Source organism: Cibotium barometz, chromosome 57, assembly GCF_041138505.1.
Source record: "Cibotium barometz isolate CiBa-2024 chromosome 57, ASM4113850v1, whole genome shotgun sequence".
Lineage (NCBI taxonomy): Eukaryota > Viridiplantae > Streptophyta > Polypodiopsida > Cyatheales > Cibotiaceae > Cibotium > Cibotium barometz.
Genome location: NC_141102.1, coordinates 7,860,181 through 7,875,366, shown reverse-complemented (window position 1 = coordinate 7,875,366; position 15,186 = coordinate 7,860,181). Strand labels below are relative to the sequence as shown.

The 15,186-nt window shown below is 44.9% G+C and overlaps 1 pseudogene; it reads left to right on the top strand.

Annotated features, from left to right (window-relative positions):
* Positions 1–315: 315 nt before the first annotated feature.
* On the top strand, positions 316–1,184 carry LOC147606380 (uncharacterized; annotated as a pseudogene).
* Positions 1,185–15,186: the final 14,002 nt, after the last annotated feature.

Here is a 15,186-nt window from a genome sequence, read left to right as displayed (position 1 = left end):
TCTTCACATACACATCCACATCCATTCTTCTCATACACATTCACATCCATTTTCAGGAGAGATCTCCACAGGTCAAAGTTTATCCGTCTCCATACGAAGGAACTCTGTGTTTCTGGTTTGAAGAAATAAAAAGCAAGGTGAGGATAGAGAGCAGCCTGCGCAACAGCAACAATAGCCTAAAACGGAAATCTTGAGCATGTAGCTTCGTCCGCGTACGTCGAAGCTAGGGTTTCGTCTACAGGCTGATCTCCCAGAACTGTTTGGCTATGGCGGACTACTGGCGCTACTCTGACATGATGGCTCCTGGACAAATCCATGCGAAACGCCCGAGAAGCGGATTACGATGAGCTCCCTTTACCTGGAGCAGCCAGTTATGGTTGTGGAGAGGTTCGTTATGAAGAAGCGGATTACGATGAGCTCCCTTTACCTGGAGCAGCCAGTTATGGTCGTGGAGAGGTTCGTTATGATGAACGAGATGGGCGCATGCCATGGAGAGATCCGGAACCCCTCGATTTCGGTACCGACTACAAAGTGGCATATGCTTCAAGTGGTATGACTGGTGCAGATGTATTGGGTCTCTCTGGCGGCCCTCTCATGGGCATGAGTGTACTGGGGGGTGCAGGGGTTGGTAACATGGGTGTGTCTGGTCCGGAGGATCCTAGCATGATGGGACAGGGTGGCAGGTTGCTGGGTCTGGATACCAGCATGATGAAGGGTGTCAATGTTGGTGTAAATGGAGGGAGATCTGATTACCTTCCAAGGCAAGATAGTCAAGGAGCACGATTAAGGGGCCCTGGTCTTCTGCCACCAGATGTTCCACCAGATGCAACACCTTCCTTATTTATTAAAGGGCTTCCATCTGACTGCTCTCGGGTCGCAGGGAAGCAGCTCATGTTTTTCGCCCTTTCCTTGGGTTTAAGGAAGTTCGCCTTGTGCACAAAGAGTCAAGGCGGCTGGGAGGAGATACGTTTGTCTTGTGCTTTGTAGAATTTACAGATTCGAGATGTGCTGCTATTGCATTGGAGGCTTTGCAAGGTATGCATCAGAATCCCTCTTGGAAATTGATGAGCTGGGTGATGATTACACAAATGAATGATGTTAGAAGCCTAAAGTGTAGCCCTGTGAGGCTCACAATGCAGGCTGTTAAGGGTAAACATGCTTGGATCTAGGGTGAGAATAAACATTGAACTCTGTCTTCAGGATTTGATCCTAAGAGTTTACTTGACATCAGAATGGTCTATGAGTGGCAAGCTAGTAGGGTATGAAACACATGAATAGCGTGTTCTGAACGAGTTCGGAATGTTTTGATGCTTTCCAAGGATGCTTCTATTGGTGTACAGAATGGTCGATGAGCGGCAAGATAAGTGCAGGTGTTGTAAGAGCCTCTTTGATAGGTATGATTCTCATATTAAATCCTCAAGAAAAGGTATGTCAATTGTTTCTTCTCGCGGCAAGATAAGTGCAGGTGTTGTAAGAGCCTCTTTGATAGGTATGATTCTCATATTAAATCCTCAAGAAAAGGTATGTCAATTGTTTCTTCTCGTGCGTGGAGGATACTCAAATCTCACTTTTCAGATGAGGAGCTGATGTTGAGATATCGAGCTCTAGTGAGGCGGTGGACACTGATGACCCGCCTGGGGGATAGGCCCCACACTTACACCACTGGCATGGTTGGTGAGATCTTGGGTGATATGCGGCCAGTGGGATGACAGGCTGTGTGACAGCCACTCTAGAGACTGGCATAGTTATAGCGCCAGCTCATTTAGTCGGGTTCACACTATAGAGAACCCGTGTATGTATTTGGTTGAGTACCTTTCATATTGTGTGTACTCTTATTCTTGTATATGGTGTGTTGAGTGTTGAGTAGAGAAGAGAAGATTTTCAGCCTCTCACCTTGTGTGTTCTCTATTAGGGTTTTGTGAGTGTGTGTGTGTGCTTGCAAGAGCTCAAGCTCTCTTCCCCCCTGCATCTTTTCATGGTATCAGAGCCTGGTTCATGCTAAGGGCTGAGCTGCAAGCAAGAGAACCACAGGAAGCGGTACGAGGGTAAGAGCTTCAACTACTCTTCCCTATTGTGTTGGTGACTACACCCTTTTCGGGAGCTCTACGGGAGGCACCAGCAAACGATCTCCGATTGAGGAGCTTTCTTCGCGGGAGTGAAGCTAAAGGGCAACTATACAGTCCTACGGACTAAATTTTCTGGGCCGAAAACGCGTTTCGGGCGCGTCTGGACCTCCGTTTTTCAGAAAGCAGGCGATTTTGAGCACTGCGGGTAAGTCATTGATTCTCTGCAGAACTCTGTTTTAAGTACTGCAAGAAGACAGATTGACTGTGCAGACACTGTGGGTGCTGCAAAGAGGTCTACAGTTGCCATTGGGTGTATGTATGTGCATTGAGGTCACTGGTTGTGACATTTGAGTACTGCAGTACCGCTGTGCAGAAAATACAGCATTTGTGCAGAAAAAAACCAGAGTGCAGTTTCTGGTAAAATTGTGTGTTTGGCAAGATGTCTAATGATGGCATAACACAGATTGTGGCTGAGAAGCTGGACAAGAATAACTTCCATTCTTGGAGGTTCAGGTTGACGAATTTCCTGATGGGAAAAGGCTATTGGGACTACATAGAAGGTGAGCATGAAGAGGCACCGGAGATACCGGATATAAATCCGACTGCTGCAGATGTGAAAGAGTTTAAAGACTGGAATCAAGGAGCCAGGAAAGTAATGTATTGGCTTTCCATTAGTATACAGGACACCATGATTGGGCACATTTAGGATGCCAAGTCCCCCAAGGAGGCGTGGGACACCTTGGTAAAGCTTTATGAAACAAATACCAAGGCACGTAAGATACAGTTGAAGAATGAACTTCATACTGTGGAGAAAAAGAGCATGTCTGTGAATGACTATGCACTGAAGATAAAGGGCATTGTGGAATCCCTTGCATCTATTGGTGTGTCAGTAGATGATGATGACAAGGTGGAAGTCTGTCTACGTGGTCTCGGGCCACAATACAAGGCGTTTAAGACGTCTATTCAGACTCGGGAAAACATTCCCAACTTTACAGATTTGGTGTCTATGCTGATTATCGAAGAGAAGAACTTGGGTGAAGACCAACAGTCTTCACAAAGCAAAAACAGTTCAGAGCAACAGGCCTTCTACACGAGTTCAGGAAGAGGACGAGGTAGAGGAGGCCGTGGACGCGGTCAAGGAGGTGGCCGAACAGGTAATCAGAATTATGGCCAGCAGCAGCAGCAACAACAACAGTCCCAGAATCAACAACAACAACAACACGCAGGTGGAAGAGGCAAATTTAGAGGCAGGGGGAGTCAAAGAGGCCGTGGAAATTGGCAAAGGCAATATAATGATACACGTGAATGCTATTATTGTGGTAAGCCTGGACATGTGCAGTCAGAATGTTATAAGAAGCAGGCTGACATGCAAAATGGAAAAGTGCAGCAAAACAACTATGCATCCTCAGGCAGAAATAATGAGGATAATGAAAGGTTGTTTATTATGCAGCATGTTGTGAATGCCATGTCTGAAAATGTTGATGCAGCACAAAAAGATAATGTATGGTATGTGGATTCAGGCGCTTCGAACCACATGACAAGTCATGGGGAGTGGTTCAAGGAGATGAAAAACCCGGAAAGACCAGGTTTTGTGGAAACAGGGGATGACACTGCTCATCCAATTGCCCACGTTGGAGATGTGCCATTATCTATGCAGGATGGCAAAGTGAAGTACCTTGCAGATGTACTTCATGTACCGAACATAACAAAGAATCTGGTTTCAGTTGGCCAGATGATTGAGCAGGGTTTACAGGTTCGGTTTAACCCTGATGGGTGTTATGTTGAAGATTTCAAAGACAAGTGCAGGTTGGTTGCAAAAGGCAACAGAGTGGGCAGAATGTTTACGTTGGATGTAGACATGCCTGAAATGAGTGCTGCGATGTTTGCAAATGGTTCAGGAGTTGTTGCAGACATAGACATATGGCATAAAAGAATTGGACATGTAAATGTGCCGAGATTGAAGTCTATGCAGACAAAAGGAATTGTGACAGGGCTGCCAAAATTTAAAGTGAAAGGTATGCAGAAAATATGTGAAGCATGCTAATTTGGGAAGCAAACAAAGCATGTGTTTCCACGTAACAGATATGTGAGCAGAAATGCACTAGATGTTGTGCATTCAGATGTATGGGGTCCTACGAAGACCGTGTCTATGGGAGGCTGCAGGTACTATGTCACTTTCATTGATGACCACACAAGGAAAGTGTGGGTATATTTCATGAAAGAGAAGAGTGAGGTGTTCACTCACTTTCAGAATTTCAGAGTTTTGGTTGAAAAGCAAACAAGAAAATATGTCAAGTGCCTAAGGTCAGATGGAGGGGGAGAGTACTTCTCCAATGAGTTCTCTGAATATTTGAAGAAGAATGGTATTCGGAGACAGTATACATGCAGATACACTCCACAGCAAAATGGAGTTGCTGAGCGGAAAAACAGGCACATTGCTGAGATTGCGCGAGCATTGATGGAAGAGAAGAATATGCCGCATTGCTATTGGGCTGAGGCTGTTTCTACAGCAGTATACATCATGAACAGGACTCCAACTGCAGCCATACATGATGTAACTCCAGAGGAGATGTTTACAGGCAGAAAACCAGATTTGTCTCATCTGAAAGTCTTTGGATGCATTGCATATGTGCATGTGCCAGATGAGCTGAGAACTAAGCTGGACCCAAAAGCTGAAAAATGTGTGTTTATTGGATATTCCCTTGAGCAAAAGGGATACAGGTGTTATAACCCTACTACACGTGAGTTGAGGGTAAGCAGGGATGTTGTCTTTGATGAGATGAGCAGCTGGTATGCTGCTGAAAAAGAAGCTGTTGGGGCTGATGTGAGTGGAAGTGTGGTTGCACAGAATGCAGGTCAGCAATCACAGTCTTTGAGTGGACCAGGAGAGTCCTCATCTAGTGGGTCTGTTGATAGACCATGGAGTGGCAGGCTGCGTCATAATACCAGCCCTGCAAATGTGATTAGTACATCACGTAAAGGAAAAGAGAAAGTGGTTGAGCCCCTTGGTATGCCTGACATTTCTGCAGGGCATTCTCATGTTGATGGAGAGTCTAGTGCCTCAGATATGAGCCTTGATGAGGAGCTTGGGATCCCAGCTATGAGAACACCTGGTGTAAAGAAGGCTATGGAGGCCATGAATGAAAAGCTGCGAAGATCAGGGAGAGTGAAGAACCCTGTGCAGAGATTTACATATGATGGTTATGTGGCACATCACTATGCATATATGGCAAAAGTTGTGCAGGTTGTAGAGCCCACATGCATTGATGAGGCTGTTGGAAATGTGTGTTGGGAGAAAGCTATGGATGAGGAGATGGATGCACTATAAGGAAATGAGACTTGGGATTTAGTGCAATTGCCTGAAGGCAAGAAAGCCATTGGATGCAAGTGGGTGTACAAAGTTAAACATAATAGTGATGGAAGCATAAACAGGTACAAGGCTAGGTTGGTAGCCAAAGGATATGCGCAGACATATGGGATTGATTATGAGGAAACTTTCAGCCCAGTTGCCAAGATGGCAACGGTGAGAGTTGTGATAGCAGTGGCTGCGTCAAAGAAATGGTCTTTACATCAGATGGATGTAAAGAATGAATTCTTGCATGGAGATTTGCAAGAAGAGGTGTATATGTTGCAGCCACCTGGATATGAGGATGTGGGTCACCCCGAGCATGTTTGCAGGTTGAAGAAAGCCTTGTATGGCTTAAAGCAAGCACCAAGAGCATGGTCTGACAAGATTTCTGAATATCTTGTCACTATTGGCTTTCATGTAGCCAATGCAGATTTCTCATTGTATGTGAGACATGGTGATAGAGGGGTTGTGCTTGTTGTCATCTATGTAGATGACTTGATCATTACGGGGGACCATGATGCAGAGATCTTTGATGTAAAGATCTTGCTTAGACAGAAGTTCGAGATGAAGGATCTGGGGGAGCTCAGATATTTCTTGGGCATTGAGGTGATTAGGTCACCACATGGTATTGGATTACTGCAGAGACAGTATGGCTTGGACATGTTGTCCAAGTATGGTATGACAGGCTGTAAGCCTATTTTTGTGCCATTGGATCAGAATGGCAAGTTGAGTGCAGATTCAGGAGAGATCTTGGAGGATCCTACTATGTACAGGAGCATAGTAGGAAGTTTGATCTACATGACGATCACCAGACCAGATTTGAGCTATGCTGTTGGGTTGGTGAGTCAGTTTATGCAGGTTCCACGGAAACCGCATTTGGATGCTGTGAGACGCATACTGAGGTATGTGAGGTCTACTTTGCATTGTGGACTATTCTATGAGACTGGGACAGAGATATGTGTACATGGGTACACAGATGCTGATTGGGCTGGTAGTATCTCAGACAGAAGATCTACCAGTGGATTCATGTTTTCTTTGGGGAGTGCTGCTGTGACTTGGAGCAGCAAGAAGCAGCCTACGGTTGCTCTATCGAGTACAGAGGCCGAGTATAGAGGAGCTGCTATGGCAGCATGTGAGGTAGCTTGGTTGAGAAAGCTACTTGCAGATTTGGGTCTATCAGTGGATACACAAGTTGTCATTTTCTGTGACAACATTAGCAGTATACAGTTGGCCAGGAACCCAGTCTTTCATGCTCGTACGAAGCACATAGAGGTCCACTACCACTTCGTCAGAGAGAAGGTTGTTGAGATATCGAGCTCTAGTGAGGCGGTGGACACTGATGACCCGCCTGGGGGATAGGCCCCACACTTACACCACTGGCATGGTTGGTGAGATCTTGGGTGATATGCGGCCAGTGGGATGACAGGCTGTGTGACAGCCACTCTAGAGACTGGCATAGTTATAGTGCCAGCTCATTTAGTCGGGTTCACATTATAGAGAACCCGTGTATGTATTGGTTGAGTACCTTTCATATTGTGTGTACTCTTATCTTGTATATGGTGTGTTGAGTGTTGAGTAGAGAAGAAGAAGATTTTCAGCCTCTCACCTTGTGTGTTCTCTATTAGGGTTTTGTGAGTGTGTGTGTGTGTTTGCAAGAGCTCAAGCTCTCTTCCCCCCTGCATCTTTTCATGGTATCAGAGCCTGGTTCGTGCTAAGGGCTGAGCTGCAAGCAAGAGAACCACAGGAAGCGGTACGAGGGTAAGAGCTTCAACTACTCTTCCCTATTGTGTTGGTGACTACACCCTTATCGGGAGCTCTACGGGAGGCACCGACAAACGATCTCCGATTGAGGAGCTTTCTTCGCGGGAGTGAAGCTATAGGGCAACTATACAGTCCTACGGACTGCAATTTTCGGGCCGAAAACGCGTTTCGGGCGCGTCTGGACCTCCGTTTTTCAGAAAGCAGGTGATTTCAAGCACTGCGGGTAAGTCATCGATTCTCTGCAGAACTCTGTTTTAAGAACTGCAGGAAGACAGATTGACTGTGCAGACACTGTGGGTGCTGCAAGAGGTCTACAGTTGCCATTGGGTGTATGTATGCAGATTGAAGTCACTGGTTGTGACATTTGAGTACTACAGTACCGCTGTGCAGAAAATACTACAGGTTGTGCAGAAAAAAACCAGAGTGCAGTTTCTGGTGAAATTGTGTATTTGGCAAGATGTCAAATGATGGGATAACTCAGATTGTGGCTGAGAAGCTGGATAAGAATAACTTCCATGCTTGGAGGTTCAGATTAACGAATTTCCTGATGGGAAAAGGTTATTGGGACTACATAGAAGGTGAGCATGAAGAGGCACCGGAGATACCGGATATAAATCCGACTGCTGCAGATGTGAAAGAGTTTAAAGATTGGAACCAAGGAGCCAGGAAAGTAATGTATTGGCTTTCCATTAGTATACAGGACACCATGATTGGGCACATTCAGGATGCCAAGTCCCCCAAGGAGGCGTGGGACACCTTGGTAAAGCTGTATGAAACAAATACCAAGGCACGTAAGATACAGTTGAAGAATGAACTTCATACTGTGGAGAAAAAGAGCATGTCTGTGAATGACTATGCGCTGAAGATAAAGGGTATTGTGGAATCCCTTGCATCTATTGGTGTGTCAGTAGATGATGATGACAAGGTGGAAGTCTGTCTACGTGGTCTCGGGCCACAATACAAGGCGTTCAAGACGTCCATTCAGACTCGGGAAAACATTCCCAACTTTACAGATTTGGTGTCTATGCTGATTATCGAAGAGAAGAGCTTGGGTGAAGACCAACAGTCTTCACAAAGTAAAAACAGTTCAGAGCAACAGGCCTTCTACACGAGTTCAGGAAGAGGACGAGGTAGAGGAGGCCGTGGACGCGGTCAAGGAGGTGGCCGAACAGGTAATCAGAATTATGGTCAGCAGCAGCAACAACAACAGTCCCAGAATCAACAACAACAACAACAACACGCAGGTGGAAGAGGAAAATTCAGAGGCAGGGGGAGTCAAAGAGGCCGTGGAAATTGGCAAAGGCAATATAATGATGCACGTGAATGCTATTATTGTGGTAAGCCTAGACATGTGCAGTCAGAATGTTATAAGAAGCAGGCTGACATGCAAAATGGGAAAGTGCAGCAAAACAACTATGCATCCTCAAGCAGAAATAATGAGGATAATGAGAGGTTGTTTGTTATGCAGCATGTTGTGAATGCCATGTCTGAAAATGTTGATGCAGCACAAAAGGATAATGTATGGTATGTGGATTCAGGTGCTTCGAACCACATGACGAGTCATGGGGAGTGGTTCAAGGAGATGAAAAACCCGGAAAGACCAGGTTTTGTGGAAACAGGGGATGACACTGCTCATCCAATTGCCCACGTTGGAGATGTGCCATTGTCTATGCAGGATGGCAAAGTGAAGTACCTTGCAGATGTACTTCATGTACCGAACATAACAAAGAATCTGGTTTCAGTTGGCCAGATGATTGAGCAGGGTTTGCAGGTTCGGTTTAACCCTGATGGGTGTTATGTTGAAGATTTCAAAGACAAGTGCAGGTTGGTTGCAAAAGGCAACAGAGTGGGCAGAATGTTTACGTTGGATGTAGACATGCCTGAAATGAGTGCTGCAATGTTTGCAAATGGTTCAGGAGTTGTTGCAGACACAGACATATGGCATAAAAGGATTGGTCATGTGAATGTGCAGAGATTGAAGTCTATGCAGACAAAAGGAATTGTGACAGGGCTGCCAAAATTTAAAGTGGAAGGTATGCAGAAAATATGTGAAGCATGCCAATTTGGGAAGCAAACAAAGCATGTGTTCCCACGAAACAGATATGTGAGCAGAAATGCACTAGATGTTGTGCATTCAGATGTATGGGGTCCTACGAAGACCGTGTCTATGGGAGGCTGCAGGTACTATGTCACTTTCATTGATGACCACACAAGGAAAGTGTGGGTATATTTCATGAAGGAGAAGAGTGAGGTGTTCACTCACTTTCAGAATTTCAGATTTTTGGTTGAAAAGCAAACAGGAAAATATGTCAAGTGCCTAAGGTCAGATGGAGGGGGAGAGTACTTCTCAAATGAGTTTTCTGAATTCTTGAAGAAGAATGGTATTCGGAGACAGTTCACATGCAGATACACTCCGCAGCAAAATGGAGTTGCTGAGCGGAAAAACAGGCACATTGCTGAGATTGCGCGAGCATTGATGGAAGAGAAGAATATGCCGCATAGCTATTGGGCTGAGGCTGTTTCTACAGCAGTATACATCATGAACAGGACTCCAACTGCAGCCATACATGATGTAACTCCAGAGGAGAGGTTTACTGGCAGAAAACCAGATTTGTCTCATCTGAAAGTTTTTGGATGCATTGCATATGTGCATGTGCCAGATGAGCTGAGAACTAAGCTGGATCCGAAAGCTGAAAAATGTGTGTTTATTGGATACTCCCTTGAGCAAAAGGGATACAGGTGTTATAACCCTACTACACGTGAGTTGAGGGTAAGCAGGGATGTTGTGTTTGATGAGATGAGCAGCTGGTATGCTGCTGAAAAAGAAGCTGTTGGGGCTGATGTGAGTGGAAGTGTGGTTGCACAGAATGCAGGTCAGCAATCACAGTCTTTGAGTGGACCAGGAGAGTCCTCATCTAGTGGGTCTGTTGATAGACCATGGAGTGGCAGGCTGCGTCATAATACCAGTCCTGCAAATGTGGTTAGTACATCACATAAAGGAAAAGAGAAAGTGGTTGAGCCCCTTGGTATGCCTGACATTTCTGCAGGACATTCTCATGTTGGTGGAGAGTCTAGTGGCTCGGATATGAGCCTTGATGAGGAGCTTGGGATCCCAGCTATGAGAACACCTGGTGTAAAGAAGGCTATGGAAGCCATGAATGAAAAGCTGCGAAGATCAGGGAGAGTGAAGAACCCTGTGCAGAGATTTACATATGATGGTTATGTGGCACATCACTATGCATATATGGCAAAGGTTGTGCAGGTTGTTGAGCCCACATGCATTGATGAGGCTGTTGGAAATGTGAATTGGGAGAAAGCTATGGATGAGGAGATGGATGCACTATATGGAAATGAAACTTGGGATTTAGTGCAATTGCCTGAAGGCAAGAAAGCCATTGGATGCAAGTGGGTGTACAAAGTTAAACATAACAGTGATGGAAGCATAAACAGGTACAAGGCTAGATTGGTAGCCAAAGGATATGCGCAGACATATGGGATTGATTATGAGGAAACTTTCAGCCCAGTTGCCAAGATGGCAACGGTGAGAGTTGTGATAGCAGTGGCTGCGTCTAAGAAATGGTCTTTACATCAGATGGATGTAAAGAATGCATTCTTGCATGGGGATTTGCAAGAAGAGGTGTATATGTTGCAGCCACCTGGTTATGAGGATGTGGGTCACCCCGAGCATGTTTGCAGGTTGAAGAAAGCCTTGTATGGCTTAAAGCAAGCACCAAGAGCATGGTCTGACAAGATTTCTGAATATCTTGTCACTATTGGCTTTCATGTAGCCAATGCAGATTTCTCATTGTATGTGAGACATGGTGATAGAGGAGTTGTGCTTGTTGTCATCTATGTAGATGACTTGATCATTACGGGGGACCATGATGCAGAGATCTTTGATGTAAAGATCTTGCTTAGACAGAAGTTCGAGATGAAGGATCTGGGGGAGCTCAGATATTTCTTGGGCATTGAGGTGATTAGGTCACCACATGGTATTGGATTACTGCAGAGACAGTATGGCTTGGACATGTTGTCCAAGTATGGTATGACAGGCTGTAAGCCTATTTCTGTGCCATTGGATCAGAATGGCAAGTTGAGTGCAGATTCAGGAGAGATCTTGGAGGATCCTACTATGTACAGGAGCATAGTAGGAAGTTTGATCTACATGACGATCACCAGACCAGATTTGAGCTATGCTGTTGGGTTGGTGAGTCAGTTTATGCAGGTTCCACGGAAACCGCATTTGGATGCAGTGAGACGCATACTGAGGTATGTGAGGTCTACTTTGCATTGTGGACTATTCTATGAGACTGGGACAGAGATATGTGTACATGGGTACACAGATGCTGATTGGGCTGGTAGTATCTCAGACAGAAGATCTACCAGTGGATTCATGTTTTCTTTGGGGAGTGCTGCTGTGACTTGGAGCAGCAAGAAGCAGCCTACGGTTGCTCTATCGAGTACAGAGGCCGAGTACAGAGGAGCTGCTATGGCAGCATGTGAGGTAGCTTGGTTGAGAAAGCTACTTGCAGATTTGGGTCTATCACTGGATAGACAAGTTGTCATTTTCTGTGACAACATTAGCAGTATACAGTTGGCCAGGAACCCAGTCTTTCATGCTCGTACAAAGCACATAGAGGTCCACTACCACTTCGTCAGAGAGAAGGTCTTGGCAGGAGACCTTGACCTTGTTTATGTCAGCACAGAGGATCAGGTAGCTGACATCTTCACCAAAGCATTGGGTACAGAGAAGCTCCGCAGATTCAGAGCTTCGCTTGGTGTACATGAGATGGAGTTGAGCTCGAGGGGGAGTGTTGAGATATCGAGCTCTAGTGAGGCGGTGGACACTGATGACCCGCCTGGGGGATAGGCCCCACACTTACACCACTGGCATGGTTGGTGAGATCTTGGGTGATATGCGGCCAGTGGGATGACAGGCTGTGTGACAGCCACTCTAGAGACTGGCATAGTTATAGTGCCAGCTCATTTAGTCGGGTTCACATTATAGAGAACCCGTGTATGTATTGGTTGAGTACCTTTCATATTGTGTGTACTCTTATCTTGTATATGGTGTGTTGAGTGTTGAGTAGAGAAGAAGAAGATTTTCAGCCTCTCACCTTGTGTGTTCTCTATTAGGGTTTTGTGAGTGTGTGTGTGTGTTTGCAAGAGCTCAAGCTCTCTTCCCCCCTGCATCTTTTCAAAGGTCTTGGCAGGAGACCTTGACCTTGTTTATGTCAGCACAGAGGATCAGGTAGCTGACATCTTCACCAAAGCATTGGGTACAGAGAAGCTCCGCAGATTCAGGGCTTCGCTTGGTGTACATGAGATGGAGTTGAGCTCGAGGGGGAGTGTTGAGATATCGAGCTCTAGTGAGGCGGTGGACACTGATGACCCGCCTGGGGGATAGGCCCCACACTTACACCACTGGCATGGTTGGTGAGATCTTGGGTGATATGCGGCCAGTGGGATGACAGGCTGTGTGACAGCCACTCTAGAGACTGGCATAGTTATAGCGCCAGCTCATTTAGTCGGGTTCGCACTATAGAGAACCCGTGTATGTATTTGGTTGAGTACCTTTCATATTGTGTGTACTCTTATTCTTGTATATGGTGTGTTGAGTGTTGAGTAGAGAAGAAGAAGATTTTCAGCCTCTCACCTTGTGTGTTCTCTATTAGGGTTTTGTGAGTGTGTGTGTGTGCTTGCAAGAGCTCAAGCTCTCTTCCCCCCTGCATCTTTTCAGCTGATAGGTATGATTCTCATATTAAATCCTCAAGAAAAGGTATGTCAATTGTTTCTTCGAGTTCGGAATGTTTTGATGCTTTCCAAGGATGCTTCTATTGGTGTACAGAATGGTCGATGAGCGGCAAGATAAGTGTAGGTGTTGTAAGAGCCTCTTTGATATGTTTTGATGCTTTCCAAGGATGCTTCTATTGGTGTACAGAATGGTCGATGAGCGGCAAGATAAGTGATGCTTTTAAATGCATCTTGTTTCTGATGTTGGTTGACTATGTTTCCATGGATCGTTGTTCCATGTTTTATTGTTGTTGGTCATTCCAAGCTACATGTTTCGTTGATGTTGGTTCACTTGGCTAATCTATATTGGTTGATTGTGTTTCCATGGATTTTATCCATGATGCCGTGGTGTTGTTCCGTGGTGATGGTTACACATTTCATCGATATTAGTTGACTATGTTCCCATGGAAAAGATATTGGTTGACTATGTTCCCATGGAAAAGATATTTGTTGACTATGTTCCCATGGAAAAGATCCATGATGCCGTGGTGTTGTTCTGTGATGATGATTACATGTTTCGTTGATGATGGTTGACTACGTTTCCATGGATTGTATCCATGATGCCGTGGTGTTGTTCTGTGATGATTTTTCAAACATACATATATGGATGCTTTTTCGTCAAAATGTCCATGATGCCATGGTGTTGTTCCATGATGATGGTTACATGTTTCGTCGATGATGGTTGACTACGTTTCCATGGATTGTATCCATGATGCCGTGGTGTTGTTCTGTGATGATGGTTACATGTTTCGTCGATGATGGTTGACTATGTTTCCATGGATCGTTGTTCCATGGTGATGGTTACATGTTTCGTTGATGTTGGTCATTCCAAGCTACATGTTTCGTTGATGTTGGTTCACTTGGCTGATCTATATTGGTTGATTGTGTTTCGTTGATGTTGGTTCACTTGGCTAATCTATATTCGTTGATGTTGGTCATTCCAAGCTACATGTTTCATTGATATTGGTTCACTTGGCTAATCTATATTGGTTGATTGTTGTTCCATAGTGATGGTTACATGTTTCATCGATGATGGTTGACTATGATTCCATGGATCGTTGTTCCATGGTGATGGTTACATGTTTCGTTGATGTTGGTTCACTTGGCTAATCTATATTGGTTGATTGTGTTTCCAAGGATTTTATCCATGATGCCATGGTGTTGTTCCATGATGATGGTTACATGTTTCGTCGATGATGGTTGACTACGTTTCCATGGATCGTTGTTCCATGGTGACGTGGTCATTGGATGCACCGTGCCTTGGCTTTGGCTCATGAGATTGACTAGGTTTATTTAAGTCTATCAATGTCTTTTGTGGTTGACAATGCAACCATGCAGGTCTAAATGGCTATAATGGTGGTCAAGTCTTGGAATTCAATCTATGGCAACTAACAAGAAATTCCGTCGAGCATATTTCCCGAGAGGTTTGATTTCTCGTCCCATCATCTTATGAGGTTTACTATCCTGATTGTGAATGTCACTCGTTTGATTTCTCGGCCTATCATGTTATCCTGGCTACATGCTGCCTGCGGATGTCAAAGGTTTGATTTCTCATTCCGTCATCTTATGAGGTTTATGTTCACATCATGTTATCCTGGCTACATGGTGCCTGCGGATGTCAAAGGTTTGATTTCTCATTCCGTCATCTTATGAGGTTTATGTTCACATCATGTTATCCTGGCTACATGCTGCCTGCGGATGTCAAAGGTTTGATTTCTCGTTCCGTCATCTTATGAGGTTTACTATCCTGATTGTGAATGTCACTCGTTTGATTTCTCGGCCTATCATCTTATGAGGTTTACTTTCAAGTACGTCATGTCAGAGGTTCTCTTTTTCATCATGTCTGGTCATCCTACCTATGGTGGACGTCAAAGGTTTGATTTCTCGTCCTGTCATCTTATGAGGTTTACTTTCAAGTCATGTCATCCTGGAGGTTTGATCCAAGTTATAGTTGTCTCATTATCTTGACTCATAATATTGGAGGTTTGATCTTATGTCATAGATTTTTCCCATGGCAAAGATATGATTCTAGCTTTCCATGATATCCTTACTAACTAGAATGAGTGTCATTTTCTATTTTATTGTTTATTGACAGGTCAATCTTCCAAGTCAACTTCTCCAAGTAACCAGATTCTCTTACCAAATCTAGTTCATTTGCCATTGATCGGATGATCTTCCACAAGTTGACATTGCCATGCATGTCCTTGCGGCGGATGG